Raw genomic sequence first — 21,525 nt, 5'->3', positions numbered from 1 at the left:
GGTAAATGCAAAAGGTGTAGACAGATCTCCACCTGGAGTTCAGCTTCTCTGAAATCCCTGGCCCACAACCTCTGAGCCCCCCAACATTTGAGAAACGTTACAGTGAATAGGTGCAGCCTCCCCTGACATAGGAAGGCTGTTATGTGGTAAGCACAGGCTCATCTTTCCCACTTAAATGCCCATGTGTACATTAATGGTGAACAGGGCAGCTCTTTTCTCATGTCCTAGAAAGACCTGTAGCAAGTCAGCTGAAATTCGGATCAGGAGGAGGTCAAAAGAGAGCCTGCAGGTGGAGCTGCTTTTAAAGGAGAGAGAGGATGTGCTGACCAACTGTACCTTGCAGACTCCACATCCTAAAGCTGAATTTCACTGACCAGAGCTGCGTCCTCCTTTTACAGATAGTGGCAGTCATAAAAAAAGGATAAAGGCTGTTTACCTGCTTATTTTGGGGAAGGTATAAGTAGTATTTAGCAGCTGTTACTTTCTTTTCCTCTACATGACATTTAAGTATGGAGGAATATGGCTTTATAGCCTCTCCCCATTCCTATCTTTATATATATATAAATATATATATATATAAAATATAATATATATATATTCATACAGAAGTGATTTGAATGTTGCACATGCAGGACAGCTCTGGCAAATATTCATTGAGCTTGTGAGGAATCAAATAAAGCAGCTGTTGCTCTGACAGTTTGATGCATTATTCCATCAGCAACATTCAATCCCCAGACAAGTTTGTTCTTGACACACCTTTTTCTAATTAGTATTTCCATTCTTCAAGAGAAACTCCAAAACTCAGAACAGGACACAATATACTAAGCTTAAATATATTTTTATATTTCTCCAACACGTTGTCATAAAGTGCTGATAATTTGCCAATCCAGCTGGAACCACAAAGCACTGCCTGAAGATTTTATGCATTAAAGCCTTAGATTTTTTTCTCTTCTGTCCCTTGTGTTTCCATGAACGTTTCCAGCTTTCATTTTCATAAGGAAGATTGAAATGAATATATTGAACCTTCAGGAGAGTTACTTTTTAATCTATATTTAGGTAGCAGTTCACACTTTCAGACTTCTGAGAAGAATTCAAGAGCAAATTATCAGTCGTGATTTATTATAACAATAGTTGCAATCTGACATAGAGAATCTGCCTAATGTTTTGTGTTTAGCACAATTAATGTGGGCTTTGGATATTTCCTACCATCTTACTGTATCTGAAGAAAACCAATACTGACATGCTAACACACATTCGTGAGGTTTCACTGGCTTCAGTTTCAGGAAACTCATTTGTTCCATTCTTCCTATAGGAGACATATGGAACCTCTGCACAATGGAGCTATGAGTTTTGTAGCACAAGGTGTTTACATGTCAGAGCTTGGTTTCCACTTCTTTAAGTGCACTTGCCTGATGTGCTATGTAAAGTTTTGAACCACGTGCTAATTTTGAAGAATTCTATTTTTCTAGAACCTCTATGCATATCTCTGATTAACTAGGGAAATGGCACTGCATTAAATACTAACCTTTCCCTGAGATTTGAAACGTGTTCTGAGGCTCTCAAAACTCAAAATATTGCCTTAATAGCTGTGCCAGCTCTGAAGCACAACACAGCAGCAGGAGTCTCACAGCATTCATATTTTCCCCTACTCCTACAGAGCTCACAAGGGATGACTGGAAAGTCCTCTTGGAGCAGCTAAGCCCAGTCTTTGGCTAGGAAGATGGATGCTCCAGCTCACAGGCCTTCCCTGCTGCATGCTTGGCAGATTTTGCCAGCATTCCTTGGACTGTTTCCTTTTCCCTCTCTTCCTGGGGCCAACATTCAAAGCTTCAAACCCCTGTGAGATCTGGCTTTTGGCCTTAGGAAGACAAAGCTGCATAAGCCCAGTAAGAGCCAAGCCAATCCTCTCCACATTTTTTTATCTGCTCTGTTTCTATCTCAAATTATTTTTAACTATTATTTCTCTTATTAACTGACAGGTAATTTCTGTACACTCAGGAAAAATAATCCCATGAGTGACCTTCTCTGCCTCTTCACACAGAAGGAATTCACAGGGACTAATCAGAATGTATTCCAGCTGTAGCATGTGAAGAAAATGACCAGCTACCAGGGAGTTGCCCAGGGAGGTTGTGGATGCCCCGTCCTTGGATGTGTTTAAGGCCAGGTTGGACGGGGTCCTGGGCAACCTGATCTGAATGTGTGTGTTTGGTGGCCCTGCTAGGCAGGGGGGTTGGAACTACATGATCCTTGAGGTCCCTTCCAACCCGGGTGATTCTGTGATTCTACCAGAAAAATGAAGTGAAGACAGGCTACAGAAAGCACTGCTGATGTGCAGTGGTAGAAGTCCTGCAGTGATGTGGCTTAAAAGCAATAACATCTTTTCCATCAATATTAATGCCAAAAAAATCTTAAATGCTGAAAAAACAAACCATAACAACACATCTGTATTTTGACAAATAAACCCCAGTTCTGACATACGCAAAGGCTTGGATATTACCAGTAAGGACTTAGTTCTCCACCCCACCAGAGGACAGGCATTACTACTGTATCCCACACAGAAAGGAAGAGCCTTGTGCCCACATTCAGTAAATTCTGCAGGTTTTGAACAATCCTGAGAGAAGTAATAAACTATCAGCTGATGATAAGAAAGACAACACAGATAGAAGCCCCGTGATTGTGTTGGAAGTAAGATGGAACTTCTGCCATTTCTCAGCATGGTAACTGCAAGGGCAGGTGCTATCCTGCGGTTAGGGAAATGACCGTGACCATGTCTACAGCAATATCTATGTTAAGCTGTGATGTGCTATAGAGATATATCTTCTCAGTAGCTGGAAATGAATCATTATGAGTTTAATGGGATACCCAGAGAGGTTTTTCTGCTGGAAAAATGGAAGGAGCAGGCAGTAATCAGAGAATCATAGTACTGTTTGAGGTAGAAGGAACCTTTAAAGGTCATCCAGTCCAACTCCTCAGCAATGGACAGGAACATCTACAGCTAGATCAGGTGCTCAGAGCCCCATCCAGCCTGATATTGAATGTCTCCAGGGACAGAGCTTCCACCACCTCTCTGGGCAACCTCTTGCTCTGTCTCACCAATTTCATTGTAAAAAACTCCTTCCTTATATCCCATCTAAATTTCCCCTCTTCTAATCTGAAACCATTTCTCTTTACCCTATCACAACAGATCCTACTAAGGAGTCTGTCCCCTTCCTTCTTACAGCCCCACTTCGGATACTGAAAGGCTGCTCTCAGGTCTCCCTGAGCCTTCCCTTTCCCAGGCTGCACAGCCCAGCTCTCAGTCCTCAAAGGTTCCATCCCTGGGATCAATTTTGTCTCTCCTCTGGACACGCTCCAGACCCACATCTCTCCTGTACCAAGCACTCCCCATCTGGATGCTCCAGTGCTCCAGGTGAGATGTTGGAGTAAAATGACAGGATCCCCTCCTTCACTCTGCTGGTTGTGCTGCTCTGGATGCAGCTCAGGATACAGTTGGCTCCCTGGGTTGTGAGGGCACATTGCTGGCTCATTTTCCTGCTGCTAGCCACAAGCACTTTTTGGCAGGGCTGTGCTCTATCCTTACATCCCCCAGCTTGTACTGCTAGTGGGGTTTGCTGTGATCCAGGTGCAAGACCTTGCACTTGGCTTTGTTGAATGTCATGAGATTCTCCTGGGCCCACTGCTCAGCCTGTCTAGATCTCTCTGGATGGCATCCCATCAACCACACCACACACCTTGGTGTTATCCACAAATTTGGTGAGGGTGCATCCCACTGTTGATGTCATTAATAAAGACATTAAAGAGCATCAGTCCCAGTACAGAACCCTGAGGCACATCACTCATCACTAATTTCCATTTGGACACTGAACCACTGACTATGACTCTCTGTTGTAATAATATCACAAAATATACTATTTTGACTATGATGACAGTCTCCTGCTAACCAGTTAAGCTAAGGTACTCCCAAATTTTAGAGTCTTATTGTAGAGAACAAGCCCTGACCGATTCTATATTCAGTTAATTGGTTTTCTTTTCCCAGCCTACACCTGTATGATTTTTACTTCTGGTTTCAGAGACGTTTATCTGCCTAAATCCTAAATTCTAACCAAACAGGCAAGCTGATAAAATAAATGCAAAGCATAACTCTGTGAGATAATCAAACTGCAGTCATCCCAGTTCTGCATGGAAACTGCAACTGCACTGCAATGATTTAACAGTAGATGTGATCTCAGGAGTCTTTCAGCTCAGTTGCAGATGGAAACCTGTTTGAGAGGCTTGCAACATTCTGCCTATCAGAACAATGCAGCAATCACATGTAGGCATGCAGATCTTATTTTCAAAGGCACGATGCTTACACTGAACTTTGCTACCTTTGAGAAAAGTTAAGAAGCCAAGAAAAGATTCCAAATTCACTCCAGGTACAGAGCTCCATGCTAAAACTGTTAACACGAGGAATAAATTTGCCCCAATAGGCAAAAATGTGGATTAAAACTGCTCTTGCTTAAAACAGAATTATAAACATTCAAACCTAGCCATCTTAATACAAATGGAATATAACACACTGAGGAAATACTTCTAAGGGATTTGTTTTAAGTACTATGAAAAGACTTCCTCTATAGATCATTTGCCCTATCTTTATTTTTCTCTTGGATCCAGAGCTAACACTTTGTGCTTGCTTTCTAGTACAAAGTAAGTTACATAATGAACAAGCAGAGCTGAAAATCTTCCTGCAGTTTTTTTGTTTTTTTTTTTTAATTAAATTACTAACAATTCTCATTTGCTTAAAAGTCTATTATTAGAAGTTTAGATGGAATCAAGCATCTCTTTCCACAAAATTGCCATAAAAATGAAAAGATACGGAAAAATAAGTTTGAGAATTTTCAATTAGCTCTGCACTTCTCCACTTCAGCTCTGCAATGTCAGAAGTAGAGGCACTCAGACACAAATAAGCAATCCAAGAAGGAACAGAAGAACATGCTTAGCTCAAAGACTGATGCATGATCAGAACAGTACAGCAAAGGGAGATTATTAGCCTTCTCATCAGTCCTCTTGCAGCCATTAGCTCTGAAAGATCACATCTAGGACAAGAAACACACATTCATTCTACACACTCCATTCTACAAATCCATGAGTGCCTTACCTTGGACATCAGGACAGTAGCTGATGACATCAGCTCCTGTCCTGATGTCCAAAAACAGCAGAATGGCACGAACTTGGAGCCACAATACTACAGAAACCAAGAGAACTGCAAGAACACTGAGACGTTGCTTTGAGAAGACCCACAAACAGTGAAAGAAACACTAACTGTGAGACTTCATATTAAAATATTACAATATAAGGAAACCTGAAGGAAACTTTTTTGGTGGTCATGTTCTCAGTCACCTCCAATACTCCTTCCAGACTGCACTAGGATTGCTGCTAAACTCAAATCTACAGGATTTCCCATATTTTTTACAGGTAAGTAACTATAACCTTCTGATTGTCACTTTCTTACCATCAATTTGATATCAAACTCCAGCATTCTCTAGGCAGTCAGTAGTCACTAATAAATAGTCATAGTTTGCTCACCTCTTTTTCACGCCCCATCTCATCTGTTATGTAATGGGGGAAGAGAGAAAGCAGAGAGAGAAGGCTTCCTATTCTCTCACCATTTGCTGTTCAGTCTGTTACTTCTGTTTGCCTTGAAAGCTCTGCAGTAAGCAGCCATTTATGAAACTCATCAGGACCTCAACCATTCAGTAGTTTTAAACGTATTTATCTGGGGGATGTGGGATGGGCAACGGAGCGTGGCTGTTGCTGCATGGAATGTATCTAAGGGCACACCAACTGGATAATCAACATCCTGTGGAGCAGCACCACTCAGAAGTGCCATGTGAGGACGGTACAGACCACGCAGTGCTGTGCTCTGATGCTGTGCTACTTCCAAACAGCACCAGTGAGGCACCCAGGAGGTACTGTTACAGCCAACAGAACATGGCTAAGGAAGTTAGGAAGCACTTCTAGCTCCCAGTGTCTCAGCTAAAACCAAATGCAACGCCTGGAGAAAAATCCGATCATGCAGCCGATCCCCTTTCCAGCAGCTGCATCCTATTCTTCCCCCAAAAAGGAAACTTGTGAACAATGCAAGCGTGGAAGTCCCTCAATTTTCTCACAATACCTTCACAGAGAAGGTCGGGTTGGACACAATGTTAATTTACATTGCAACACAGCCAGGCCAACCTCTTGGCAATAGTCCCACCCATCTTCATTCTAATAGAAAGACCAACATCTAGACATTTGCCAGGTTACCATCACAGCTTTCTTACCTGCTGTGTCACTACTGAGTCTCAAGAACAGACTATGAAGAGAATAACTTTATACTGAAGAAGAGGCATGGATTCTCCCTGGTTAGCAATCCTTACTTTTGAATTTCCAGTTCCAAATAGAAGACAAATCTAAACTATTTTGCAATGCACCTTCTGACAAATACTTGGCTGGGAAAAAAATAAAAACCCATAAAATATAAAGTAAATGGAGTTCTAAAATCCAAAATAGTTAGGCTCACAGATTGCACTGCACAGCAGGCAGTAAGTCTCTGAAATTACAAATATGAGGAGAATTCGTTCCATCATTTTAGATTCCAGTACAAGACTGAGGTTAAAGATCCCAATGGACCTGATGGTGAAAACTCCTGTAACCCATCCAGGATCCTGAACCATTTTGTGCCTGTCACATGGATCACCAATACTGCAGAAGCAGGACAGCTTCTCATGGCCAGTGATGGTAACTAAAGCAAGGCCAAGGATCAAAGAAGCACCTTTTTACATTGCTCTCTCTACAGAAAGTGTTTTCTCTGTCAAGACAAGCACGAGGTAGCCCAGGATAATACAGAGACTAATTTCACCATCATCTTTCTCATCTGCTTGTTCTAACAACTGTGATTTTATTTTCAACTTTTTCATATCTGCAAACTATAAAACTTGGATGCATGGACAGACAGAGCAAATACTTAAGTATCACCTGATTCTCTCTGTTACAGCAAAACAGTTCTCATCTGCAGAGAAAAAATGACAAGAACTCACATACTGATATGTAGGTCACACACACAAGTACATGCAGAGAAATGCTTTAATATGCTGAACATCAGCCCTGATTTTGAAGACGATTACAAATAAAGGGGAAAAAAACCCCAACAAGTTGACAATAAGTCAAGCATCAAATCCAGGATTCCTTTTTCCTTTATGTGCTCTATAAGGTAGCATGTTAACGCCTCACATTTCACAAGATTTAAGCTTGTTTTACTGAACATTTTATTTGATCCCAGAGACTTTTGTCTGAGGAGAATAATGAGAATCAGTTTTAGCCCATCTTCGTTTTTAACTGCTAGGCTTTTAAACACAATCCATAGAAGTGAAAAATTAAATGAGGTAGTGAAAGCTGTGAAAAAGCAAGCTGTCTCTGTCCATCTCAGACCAGTTATGCATTACCTGCTGTGTAGCCTCTTTGATGTAGAGCTCCTGGAAGACAAGGTTTGACTGCAATTTACATCCAAGCAGTCCAAACCACTGCTTTCAATAATTAATATAAAAACATCAGAACATTTATCCATAATATTAATTCATTCACAATCTATACATTTTCAAACAAGAGCTCATTTAATGTAAGCAGTTACAAGTTATTAGTCATTACAGCCAAGAATAAGCTCCCAGCTCTGCTTAAGATTTTTCCCTGCATTTTTAATCGTCGTTTCAATTCTCACAGGTCTAGTAAAAGAAAATTAACTGCTTAGCATTCAGGGATTTGAAGCAGTGTTCTTCCAGCTCACAGTGGCTTCACAAAAATTGGAGCCATATTAAGAACATGAAAAAAAATCTGATTTCACTTTTGTTTTCAGTAGCACAGCAGAACAAATCACAGAACATACAGAATCTCATTTCCTGTCCATCACATGTGGATTCTCCAGTGTTCTATTATTATGGTTCACCTCACATTGCAGCCTTTCTGTCCTTCTGGACACTAATTTCAATCACTTTACCTGTTCAGATATCCAAATTCGATATATTCAAAGCAACCCAGTACAGGACCTCAGCCTCTCTTTCCATTGTCATGAAAAGCATTTAGTGTTGAGGGGTAGAGGCTGCAGAGAGGAAGAAAAGCAGGACAAAATACTCTCCAACACTACTTTCAGTTTCTTAAGAATCCAAACTAGAGCTGCCAAAGAATAAAAGCAACCAAAGATACACCAGGCAAAGGTGCTACTGAGAGAAAGTACCTACCATTAAGGAACTTCAAAAATGCATAAATTAATAATAAGGTGTAAACTACCTTAAAAAGATTCCCCACCCCATTTGTGCATAGGCCACTTCTCCCACACACACAGCACACCCTATGACCTCACAGAGTGTAGTCCAAGTACTTACAGGCAGAAGGAAGATCTTTTCAGTACTGCTGACCTAGCAGTGCATCACAGTCAGAGATCTAGTGAGCTGGCATAACTCCAAACCACATATCAGGGCGCTTCTCCCAGCACTCCTTATTCTCCTTTTTATCAGCCTCCAATGTGTGTGCAGCCTCCTGAAAAGTTCCTGCTTCCCCACAAGTTCAGGCTCATGCATTTCTTGACAAGCACAACCACAAGGACTGCTCATCCAACTGTTCCTTGTTCACAGCTCTCAAAGGAGAATGCTATTTTCTCGCTAGAGTAACTATCCCTCACTGAAAAGATAACTCCAAACTATCTCAAAATGAGCAGAATTTATGAAGACAGACACAAATCTCATTTCACCATTGTGTATTGTTAAAAATCTCAGATCCCATGCTTCCCTAAGTTCAGTTATGTCTGTAGAGCCATGTTCCACAAGCTAGAATCCAGACAGCTCTGGACAAGCTCCTTCTTTAGCATTTTACCAGTTAACAAGACCCAATAGCAAATCCCAGTGCAGCATTTTATTATTTTTTTCTTTGCACTGGGTCAGAACACTCTGCTGTCTCATTCCTCTACCTGGCAATGAATCTGAGCTGATAAATGCAAACCTCCACTGTAACTCTAAATTATGTGCCTCTCTTCACCTGCATTAAGTACTTCATTCTCAGGGGAACAGTATTAGCATTTATGGAAGTAAATGCCTCCGGGTTTTGCTAATGAGATACAGCCTTCTGCCTTCAGATCACAAGCATGAATCCTACTCAGCCCAGAAGTAAATTTCTAAACGAAATTTGGTATCAAGATGAATTCTCCTCCATCACAAAATTCATCTTTATACTTACTGTGCAGCTGTACTTGATAAATCAGATAGGGCTTTGAGCCAAGGACTCCAAACTGCAGCAAGATCCAAAAATCACTTTGATAGATATTTTTGAAATACATAAACACACTTTGGGATACATGCTCAGGAAAGGGAAAAATAAAAAGAAAAACCTCGAAGTTTCATGTAAGTTCTATGAAGTATAATTTACAGAAATTTCCATAACATTGAAGGATTTGTATGTATGTAAAATATACATTTGTATTCATAATCATTACATAAAACTTGATTCAATAATCAACTGCTTTAGCTCCCTTCATGGTCACATCACTTAAACTGTTTGGACTTGCACACATATAGCAAACAGCTAGATGCTGATACACAGCTTTAGAAAGCAGTGCATACAAAACTTGAATGACTTGCTTTGGGGAAAAAAAGTCCTAAGAACTTACAACCACAGTGTGAGACCCTAACGTTGCTGCTCATCACTGCAGCCGTTCCTCTCATCCACACGAGGGAGCTTTCTCTCTCAAGGATGACAAGCTCTTTGGCAGTTCTCGTTTTGGAAACGTGTAGGAGCTCCAAACAGTTTGGAGGGCCCCACGCCTGACAGCTTCCACACAGGATTAGCAAAGCAGATTCAGAAAATGTGGGGAAAAAAAAAACGAAAAATCAAAGATCATGCATTTATAAGCTCAACCCTTTCTCAGCCCCCTGTGTTCTGTCACATTATTACTGCTCCCCATCCTCCTCCTCCATAATACAGAGAGTACACAGAGCAGATAAATCTCAGAACTTCAAGTCCAACAGCACCATTTATGTCTGCACACGTCTGACTCACATAAACTTGACTCACACGACTGAAGCGATCAGCTGACCAGACCTTAAGGGGAAAAATAAATCATAGCAGTTCAAAGAACAGGACATCTTCAGATTAAGTGTGGCCTAACAACTGAAAGAAATAACTGAACTCAAATTTGAAAATGTAATTCTAAGGAAAGAAACCAACCCAATCTTTTCTCTGACAGCCACTTGCTAATTCAGCTACAAGTGAAATTCAGCTTTCATTGGGGTTAACCCAGATGGCAGTTTCCTCCACTGCTCACATTTCTGTCTCACACTTGACTTGGAGCTCTGAGCAGCAGTTTCTGTCAAGGTAGCACTGTGCTATCACCAACTTTCACAGTTGCTGCTTCCACTACTGTTTCCTTAGCAAAGAACACAAAGCTCACAGGTGACAAGCCAGCAGGGAGTGATGCTGAAGCTGTGCTGTTCACACCACCTAGCAGCTAGGGACTTCCTCGTTCCCTGCTGTCCAACTTACAGCACAACAGGTATATCCTCCTCCTCCTGGGTACAGCTTATTGCCATTGTCAATAGTGGCATTCGAATAACACATGCACACAAAGGGGATAATGAGCCCTTGAGGCCTGTTGTGGTAATGTTTCAAAATATCAGAGTAAACATATTTTGTGTGAGATCAGTAATAAGCACAGGCATCACATTCTGTGTTTCAGAATGCATTGCGAGTCTGCGCACCCAGAACACATGATAAACTGAAGACAGCCTACTTGCCCAGTCCCAGCTTTGCTCTCAGTTGGGAGGAACAGTTCTGCTGTGAATCCCTAATTGCTATTTATACAGATCTATATATACAAATACATACACACTGATCTAAACACAGATCAAAGCACCGCAGAGCCAAATGCGGGGTAAGGTGAAATACACCTCCTGCTCCAAAGGCCTCGCTATCTTGATTGATGACTAGGCACATGAAAAACAGCACCTGCTGCTCAGAACTCTCTCCTCCAAACAACTGAAGTAATGGCTTAAAAAACACTTTAAGTCTTCACTGCCTTTGAAGGCAGTGACTTCAGCAGAAGGAAGTAACTTGCTGTTACTTCAAAGCCTACTGTGCTACAAGCGTGCTTGCTGTGCTTTGGCTTACACGTAATTAACTCTAGCAAAGATAGACTCAGCTGCACAACACAACCATTTAAAGAAAAAGCCAGAAGTGATAGGTCAGAAAGGCCAGTTCTGGGTTGATAACCTAGAATTCAATCTCCTTTAATCAAAGCTCTAACATTTTGGAAAAAAGTCATCCAAACAATCTGCAGGCCATGTCACATCACACTCTGTGCTCTCAGTAATTTTTCAGAACAAAAAACATTTCCTGCTCATAGATGATAAACCTTGCAAAATTATCATGTTATTTGGCAAATGTAAATAGCTAACAGAATATTAATAACCAAATAAAACAGGCGAGACAGCATAGTTTGAGAAAAGACTGCAAGTCCCAATACAACCTAAGGCAACTGGAGAGAGAGTTGTTTGTATAACACTTAATAAGTCCCAGAGAGAAAAGAGACAGCTATGTGAAGCTGTCCAAGTTTTTTTCCCCACCATGATTACACATTACTGATGTTTCAGAAAAACGAAATGTTCAGAGATCCTCCTGGAAGTTCAGTGTGCGTTTGACAAAGCTTTAACACAGGAAGCAAATTAAAAAAGCATTCTTGTTAGTACATTTTGCAACATAGCCAAGATCTCAGAAGGATAATTCTCTCTACGTCAACTAAAAATCTTTTCTGAGGAACACATTTAACAGCATTCATGAGGTCCGTTTTGTCATAACTTAAAAAGCAAACTTGACATCAAGCATCTCAGCAAGACTTGCAGCTTACAAAGGCAGCTCCGATGTTCACACTCATTCCCTGACTATTCTTCTAGTTTTCCCCTCTCCCCCTCCAAATTTTAATGAGGCCCTTTTAAAGATCTTCCTGAGAACAATCACTAGTGTACAACTTGAAACTGCAACTGAGTAACATAAAACACTGGAGTAGATTTTGCTCCAAGACAAAAAAAGGCAAATGACAGAATACAAAGTGGGTAATTAGAAGTCAAGGTTGTTAAACACAAGTTACTTGGGTTAACTCCAGTTCTAGCAATCACCTTATAAAGTGATCCAAAATGTTCTGGTCAAAGTTGGAAACTTAGATACGTAGCTTGAATTTCAAAGCTGCTAAACACCCTTCTGGTTTAGTTGAGTTGAAAGAAAAAGGGACATTAGACAATCTAAGAAACAGAAAATTCTCAGGCAAATCCAGAAAGGGAACAGTGGTCTCCTGTTACTTAAAGTATACCCTAATCATAATGATGTCTGGAAAAAAAAAATATAGTTATTTCTTCAAATAAAGTTTAGCAGAACACATGCCAACTCAAACTCTGCCAAAACCTTTCTATTTTCAAGCATATTTAGCAGAAATTGAATTCTAACACACACACACAAAATTGACTAGAAGCAATGAACATAATTTGCTTGCTCGAGTCATTGGAAAACTTTACGAAGCATTTTTCACAAAAGCTACTTTGGCCTAAAGAGTTATTTCTCTGTAAGAAGTATTCCATAATTAAGACTGTACTGGAAGTGATAGTGTAGACTATTTATCTCTGTATTGTTCTTGTAAAATCAGTATGCTCCATAGACACAGGACTGATAACCATTAAGAATATGCTTTCCCCTACTAAGCATTGCTTTCTAATAAAACGAAGGGTTAAAACAATAATTTGTCTCTCTAGCCCTCCAAGCCTATTATACAGAATTACCACCTTATCCCAAATTAACAAAAACAAATGATAGAGCATGGTCCTCAGTAAGCTACGTGTCTATTTAACCCTGATCATTAATGAGTACCAGATCTTTTCTCCCAATATGGTTCCTCGCTGCGATACTCTCACATAAGAGGCATACCACAATTTTAATTAAAGAACAGAAATGCGGCTGGAGAGTCCAACTGCAGTCTCCAGAGGGCAACATTTAACTCCTGCCTGGCAGTTCAAGTGCAGAATACAAACACAGCAAAACAGAACACTTAGCAGAGCTTTTCTGCTTCAGTTTCTACACAAATCACAGCTCACTGGACTTACGACGCTGTTTGAGTACAAAACTTGAACTTGGGCAACTACATTGCTTCCCACTCCAGAGCAATAAAGTCAATACACGGATTTGGAAGCTCACGTGTAGAACATGAAATGCTCACAAGATGCTTGGATGTCTTTATAGCACACATGAAGCTTGACGGAGGGCATTCAATCCTTTTAAATCTTTTGTGATCCAGAACAGCTTTATTTAAGGTATTTGCCTCACTGCTAGAAGAAAAAAATACACAGCACTCTGTGTAATGCACCACCATTTCTAAATAATTTGCAATTGTGAAGAATCAGTGGAAACAAAAGTGTTCTTACTTTCCATATTTGGAACAATTAAATGTGAGCAGGACCTGCATTGAAGTAGAAAAACCTCCCCAAAGATACCTGATATTTAAGAAAGTTTATTTAGACAGCACATGGGAACCTTTACTGAGATTTGAAGCATATCATATTGAAACAAAGGAACCCAAATTTATTCCTGTTTGGTACTTTAGTCCCTCCCTAATATATGAGGATCAAAGTCATTAAAGTGCTTTTAATCTTGTCTATACTAGGAAATCACACATAAAAGATTAGCAAAAGTAACCTACAGTGGAAGAAAGAGCTCAGTTCAGTTGTGAAGAATGGTTTTAGATCATGTCAAGTTAACTGGGATGTGAAAGCACACAAACCATACTCAGTCAAGACAGAACTTTATTATATCTCCAGATCTAACACTCTTCTGTGAGCTTTTCACACATTTATTTGCAACACATTCAGAAAGCTAGCAAAATCATCACCAAATACCAGTTTTCTCAGCCCTTCAGGAACTGAAATTGGAAAATAAAATCTATTACTTTGGAGAATTTTCATCTGTGTTTGATAAACACAGATGAAACTGAATAACGAGTCCAAATTTGTTAGAAGGGCATACACAGGATAATTGCATACGCCTTCCTCACTAAAGCTAGCTATAAAATGCTTCTCAAAATGTCATTGGGAGTAATAGTCTTTCAGGGGAGTTTCTTCTGTTTGTTTTCAATTGCAAAAAGCTACAGTTACAGCCATAAGGAAAGCTCCACTTCACTGCCACCATACCTTAACCTGCACCTGGGACGACCACATTTAACCTCTATGTCCATTCCCTAGAGAAGTTACAGCAACTCAAGTGTCCCAATAATAGCATTCCTTTCATCAGCAGTGCCAGAAATTTAAAACGCTCATCTTCTAGGAGGCAACCAGATCACTCAATCCAGCTACGAGATAAAAACCTTGCACAGTTCTAACTCCACATATGGGAAGCTGTAGAGACCCATTTTCTTACATCTATGGTCTTTTTTAAACAGTGCCCCGATCACGCACAAAATGTTTTTATTAAAGCTGCAGTCAAGGACACATCGGCTATAATGAAGCAGTAAAATTTAACTGCTGCCAACAACATTCTGCTTTGGTCTACAGTCAGTTGAGTTTCTGCCCAATATCCACTAGCTATGAGGCTCCCACAGTATGACACTAAGCTGCTTTGTCAAAAGTCTTAAGTTTATTTTGCTTTTACTGCAACTCTTCACTATGCAGTTGCGCAGTAGTAAACATGACCTTAAGCTAGAGTGGAAGCTTGGCAACAACGTGATTGCAGATGTAATCTACAACAGCCACAGGAGCTAACCAAGCCAAAAGCAGAGCTACAGCTCTTAAAAACTCAAGACTATAAATGGCTATCCAAGAATATATTTCACATTGTGGCTTGCTAGTGTGATTAACCACAGCGCAGTGTTACACCTGCAAATCATTTATCTTTTTGCAGATTCTGCAGAAGTAACTTAAATGTTCTTATACCTGATCATCTTCCAATCATCTAACAGTACGTGAGGAGCAATAAATCAGTGGTACCACTAGAAACAGGCATTTCTGAGTGCACGTGCAGCTCCCTGCAGCATCGGGGCCTTGGATGGTGAAGTGAGCCAAAGTATGCTAGAAAATAAAATGGCACCATGATTTCAAAGGCTCAAAATGAAGGTCTGGTTTCCATTGCAGATAAAAAATAAGAGCCATCAAGCTTTTTTTTAGGATAAACCTGTTTTAAAAGCCCGATCTATAAAGTTCTGTTCAATCAAATGTAGTTAGAAAACACGTTCAACTGCAGTGCTTCATAAGACAGAGTGAACAGCCAAGAAACGAATACATCTGAGATGTATTTACAAATAAGCTACAGAAATAACTAGCCACAAACTTTGTTGCTGCAGCAAACTACATTAAAAAGAAAAGGCTTTCCTGAAAGCAATTGTTTAGACAGAGATAAAAAGCTGAAAATCAAGTAGACTGTAACACAGTGAATCCACCTCCTGAAGCAAACATGCAGTTAAAATCCCACAGCTACTTCTCAGAGATGAACAGAACACAGGTCCCATCAGGAAAGAGACACTGAATTTCCATCCTTTTAGCATTTTCTTTTCTCAAGGCAACATTTCACTATAGGCAGAATGTATGCTTGGCTCAGGAATACATTGCTGAAGCCATAAAAACACTTCAAATTGAATATGGATTCAATCACCTCCTCACTCAGCGACTGAACACCCAAGCCAACACCTGGCTTTCAATTTTTCTAGCTCCAACATCATCAAGCCCTGAACTCTACCAGCACTTCTACAGTCAGCTTAACTCGCCATATCAGGGAAGGGCACTGTCTCTCCCCACATTTCTCACAGTTGCTCATTCTTTTCCCTTCCCACCGTGCCTTGCCAGCACTCAGGCAGTCACCAGGTCAGTCACATCAGAAGGCTGATCTGGCACACGATGACTTGAAGAGCTATTTTTCAGTCAGATCAGCTTCCCAATCCCACCACACTCACAGCCACAGGAATACAAATACTAGCAGAAGGAAGAGATCAGGAACAAGTAGCAAGAATGAGCTGTGCCTCAACCAACTGAGGAACTGCACTTTCACACTGAAGTTCAGGCTTTGGCTCACTGCAGTGCTTGCAACCCTGCTCAGCAAAGCTCACTGACTTGATGCCTCAGTTACTATGGTGATGAGCATGGAATAAATGTTTATATATAAAATTAGGTAAATTTTCCCTTCAAGAAAATAGTTGTCCTTCTCACAAGAAGTTATTGCTTTTTTTTTTTTTAATCTAAGTAGACGTAAAAAGAAAGTTTATTAACATATTAAAGCTTAATGATCATTATTAGGCATTAGTAAATTAATGATGATTTAAGCCTATGGTAAGAACTAACAAAAAGCACATGGAAAATTAGTCAAACAATACCAGCTCTTCTGCGAGCTAAAGTGCTCAGCTCCCTAGAGATGAAGACAATGCTTGGCTTTACATGTTTTAAGTTCTTGCTTATGAAAAACTGGAATGATTACAGGAACTGATTTCACTGTTTATAAAACGTAAGCGATATCTCTGATTTGAATAAAAATGAGTAAATCCTTTACTTCTATGCAACTACTAAATTTAATCACTCCTGCTTGCAAAACAGAAGCTTTTATTTCCTAACTAAGATTACTGTAAAAGCAGTAAGCTGAAATAATTGAATTTAAATACGCAGTTCAAAAACTCAAGTAGTTTACATCCTTTTTCAAAAGTGTATGAATCAGTAATCACAGGAGAACTATTTGCCAAAAAGATACTAAATTCAGAGTAGACAAGATGGTTTCCTAGGATAAGTGACTAAAAAAAATGACAACAAAATTTAACCAAACCCTGAATTCCTTCCTGAAGAAAAACAAATGATTGGCAAAACACGGTGGAAGTGTTGCCAGCTGATGAGCTGCCTCATTCTTTCCACTATGATGCCAGCTCTTCCCTGTCTGTGTGCACTGAACTCCCTCTGAATCTCAGCCTGACCCAGATCCAATGCTGCTGTCAGAAGTCTGAGAATCAAATCCAGCTTTAACCACTCGATGGATGCTAATAACTACAACTGTGGTTGGAGGTGGGGCTTTGGTGACAGTAGGCAAAGTAAAGAGGCTTTGGCTCCCAGCCACTTACTATTACCACTCTTCCACTGATTTATTCTTTTTTTTTTTTCCCCCTCATTCTCCCCAGTCCACAAACATGCATCCATTCCCCAGTCCAACTCTCAAACCTTTACAAAATCTTCAGTACATAAAGTGTTTGAGTTAACACAGATAATATTTTCAGAACTGAGTTTGGGAGCAGCCACACACCGGTTCGTGTAAATATATCATATGGGGAAAACATCCAATAGGGGAAGCAGCAACAACAGTCAGTGGACACTCTTCCTGAAGCATAGCATGAGCTGATACACACGTCTGCATGTTTGGCATATTTTCTGTGTATTACAACCTACAAGTAAAAAATAGGGGATCTCAACCCTAATGAAGGAACTGAGTAACTATTCAGCCTCTGCAACAGAATAGTTCACTTACACAGAGGCTGCAAAGTGTTCCACAGCAAAGACTTCCCTGCCTTGCACACACTGTTGGTACACAATAAAGGAAGAGGTACAGCTGTTCATGAAGTAGAGTGTAATCTTGACTTGCTCTAAGAATAGGCCAAGCTGCTTCCTCCAGTTTGTATGCAAATTTATTACTGAAGACAATGGATGTATTTGATGGAAAAAATTCAGGCTTGGAATTGGAATCTCTCAAGGGACCACTGGAATCAAAGATCTTAAGCAGCCCTTTTCTTTCTAAAAATTTTTAAGTGACAAATATTTACATATTTATCAAAGTGATCCTTGTATCCACTGAGTACTTAGTTACAGATGCTAGGAACAGAACATCACTGCAAAGGGAGACGGTAAGGTCAAACAACCTCCATTTATCCTTTAAAACACCATTACCAATTCCCAAAGCACTCATGAAAGTCTGCAAGATAATCCATAGTGAAGCACCAGACATCCCCAAACACTGATACTATCTAACTGAGCTATCAGTTGCACCAAGAGCCAGCTAAACTGCTTATTGTACGGACCAGCAGTCTCAAAGTACATTTTCTTATTATGTATTCAAACTGTGTGCTGTCTTCAAACTCCTACAGCACAGTCTTAAAGACCCTATTTTCAGTTAAGCAATGAACAGTAATTGTAAAGGTTCAGATCTTTAATTGAAGGAAAATAGATTCACCATAGTTGCAGCATGACATAGAACTGAAGAAAATACGTAGCTTAAGATTTTTCTTCTACTTCTTTTAACACCTGAAATTGTATAAGTGAACTATTCTGTTCAGCTTTTATCATCTTTTGAAAATAATCAAAAACTGGCCTTCTTTACTCTTCAGTGCGACAGCATCAGGTAGGAACATGTTACCACAGGATACTTCAGGAGATCTCAGCTGCTGTGTTGCTCCTGAACAGGACCACACCATACACACAAACTGAGGATGCTGGAGAGCTTGTAAGCCAGCTCTAAGGATGGGACAGCCTGCTGTGAGCAACAAGCTCTCACTGCTCTGCCCAGAGATTCAGAACACTTCCAACTCAATCTCGCATCTTGGTGGAACAGGACAATCCACAGGAAACCATTCACATCTCCTATCTGCAGAGTTTCCCCCCACCCATCCCCAGACTGCCCAGAGCACATAGGAGAGGAAAGAATGACACAAATATATCCATGAATGAAGAACTGTTTTAACCTCCTGTTGCATTCCAAAAGATGGGACAGATGTAAGTGGTCACATATTCAGAGCAGGTTAAATCGACTTGTTCGATGACTAACAAAATTAACCAGGTGACCATTAAAATGCAAACTAAACTTTAGAAAAATACCAATAAACTTAAGCATTTACCATTGGAGACGTGAGTTTTTCCTTAGATATTACACAAACAAGATACTTAAAAACTACGCAGGAGTGAATCTGCACATTCCCAAACCTTGCACACTAGGGCGGGTTCTTTTTCTTAATTCTTATTTCACACCACATTAACATGAATTCAAATATGATATAGCACCTGGTTAAGTTGTATTTTAGTTCAGTTAAGGAACCTCTAAGAATCTACTTCTTTATTCACTGATGCCAAGCACTTTAGAGATCTTCAGCTATGACTGCTTTGATGATGGATATTGGTTTTCTCGTTTGTTTTTTACTTTAATACTAAAAGCTTTTCAGACTTTAGATATTCCCTGCCATTCTCTAGCTAGCAGCATTTCCTCTTTAAAAGACTGTGCCAAGGGTCACTCAGATTTTACAGGAATTGGGAAGCCCTGAAAGCAACAAAGCCCAGATTTAGGGAAGTCTTTGTCCTTATTTTTAAAAGACTGCTTACTCCACACTACTAGTTTAAAGGCTCTGACCTCCTAAGGTTTGCAACAAACAGTTTTAGGCCGTATTCAAAGGTTTCTGAGTGCAGACAACCAGTTTAGAATGAAAATAGGTTCCCTGAAGAGTTAATCTGAAGTATGATCTATTTATTGCACTCAGAACAGCAGTGCTTAAAAAAAGCTAACAGCCCACACAAGGGCTGCAGGTCGTTCAGCATCAAAGGTTCAGCATCATTTATATATCTGAGTGAAAAAAATAAAGAGGATGCCTTCATTCGGGCTGGCCAAATTCTCACTATGCCAGATGTGTCCACAACTGGCACACTACTGACCAAGACTGTCCTTGTCAGCAGAGGGAGAATAGGGTTTACTTCCAAGAGGATTGTATATATACACACACACACACACACACACACACACAAACACACACACACACTCACTCCTCCTTTTCCCCCACATTCCAAGCTAAACCTAATGCAATGCATTTGATCAGATGAGGACTGGGCATGTGTTCCCTAGTACAGAGGTATTAATGAATCTGTCACTCTGGTGTAGGATTACTGTATTCAGACAAAGGGAATGAAAGCTGTTGGATGATTGCTACTGAGGTTCTGCTCAAAGTATTGCTAGAGCAATAGACTTGATAGCTAGAAGGGCAAGGTAGTATCTGTGACCTGTATTTTATTCTTGGCCACACATACCAAATCAGTAAGTAGCATGCTTCCTGCTTCTCCATGCAAAGAGGGAGTATTTCTCAGAATTGTTCCTATTTGAAAGAGGGCCAAAACATAAACGGTTCCCAGACACGGCCACACTTTTAGCTCTGGTGGTTAGCAATAGGGAGGCAGCAAGATAATCCTGTGAGCCTAAGTCAGCCAGAAAACAGCAAATTACATTGACCAGGAAGCCACTACAGTGCTGTTTATTCCAGTCCAAACTTGGTGTGAGTTGTAAAAGGGAAAGAACACCGACTGCACCTTCACCAAGGCAGCTTGTCAGAATAGTGGGCTGCTTCTATGTGCAGAACACTTGGGACACCAGAACTGTACACACCGCATTCAATCTTTATCCAGCTGGGATGCACGCAGCTGTAGCATAACTCAGAGGTAACGTGCTTATAATAGCATTAAACAAGATTATTAAAAAAAAGCAAACAAGATTTACATGCACTGCACAGCTCCCACAGCATTGGGAAGTACAGCTGTGTACTTCACCTGCCTGTGCATTTGCAATTTTACCAGCTACCCATATGACTGCAAAAAAGTGTTCAGAAATCAACTTCTACCCATAACCAACAAAGACTGGAGGTTCTGTTGTTCCTGTTTGCTTTGTTTGTTCTCCTCCCCCCAGGTAGGTCCTTCTGTAAAAGAAAAGCCCCTATTCTAGCAAATTCTTGTAAGAGAGCTCAGCAACAGCATGAATGATCAGAAACTAATTTAAAATCCACTGATGTATAAATCCATTCTACATCAGTACCTCGCCGAGCAGAAAGGAAGCAAAAGACTCAGGACTTAATAGTGCACCACAGAAACAAGCTGCATTCCATCTCTGGCAATTGCCCCTCTTAATTAGAAATCCTTTTGCAGCATGAAGGCCCAAAGACTTAGAGCACATAAAATCTTCAGATTAACAGAGTTTAACATCCTGTAATGGATTCTTTACCTTCCGAGCAGAGCAAGAGCTCCCAGCAACTGTTACAACTGTGCACGAAACAGTGCACAAACTTGTATCTCCTCCAAGGAAAAGGATGATACAAGGAAGCTAAATATTTTAAGGGTTCTTTTCTAAACTGTCTATTCTAAACACATTAGACCATTTTCTAATGGTCTATTCAAAACACAAATTAACAGAATCTAACCCTTCCAACATCAGGGTGAAAGGATAATGGCTAAGATGCCCAAACACTTTGGACTGAGAACCTGAATGTGCTTTACAGGGAAAACAAAACAAAACAAAAAACAACAAAACACACACACAAAAAAACCAAATGCAGACATCCCATCCAAAACCATGAGAATAACCTTACTCTTCTACCAAAAGCAGCAGAGCAGGAATGAAGTTATAGACATCACCAGAGGAGGCAATTTTCTAGTCCTGTGCTGCAAACACAGAATTTCTTACTACAGTGATCTTGAGATAAGTGTTGTACCCAGTGATGATACAGTG

General features: G+C 40.3%; 1 protein-coding gene across 3 annotated transcripts in view; it reads right to left on the bottom strand.

Annotated features, from left to right (window-relative positions):
• PLEK (pleckstrin) overlaps positions 1–21,525 on the bottom strand; it is a 56,733-nt gene that overhangs the window by 29,808 nt on the left and 5,400 nt on the right. The window lies entirely within an intron of this gene.

Source organism: Centrocercus urophasianus, unplaced genomic scaffold, assembly GCF_019232065.1.
Source record: "Centrocercus urophasianus isolate 14NV4802_14NV808 unplaced genomic scaffold, USGS_Curo_1.0 seq_10, whole genome shotgun sequence".
Taxonomy (NCBI): Eukaryota; Metazoa; Chordata; class Aves; order Galliformes; family Phasianidae; genus Centrocercus; species Centrocercus urophasianus.
The sequence above is the reverse complement of the archived record's forward strand: the minus strand, read 5'-3'. Positions and strand labels throughout refer to the sequence as shown.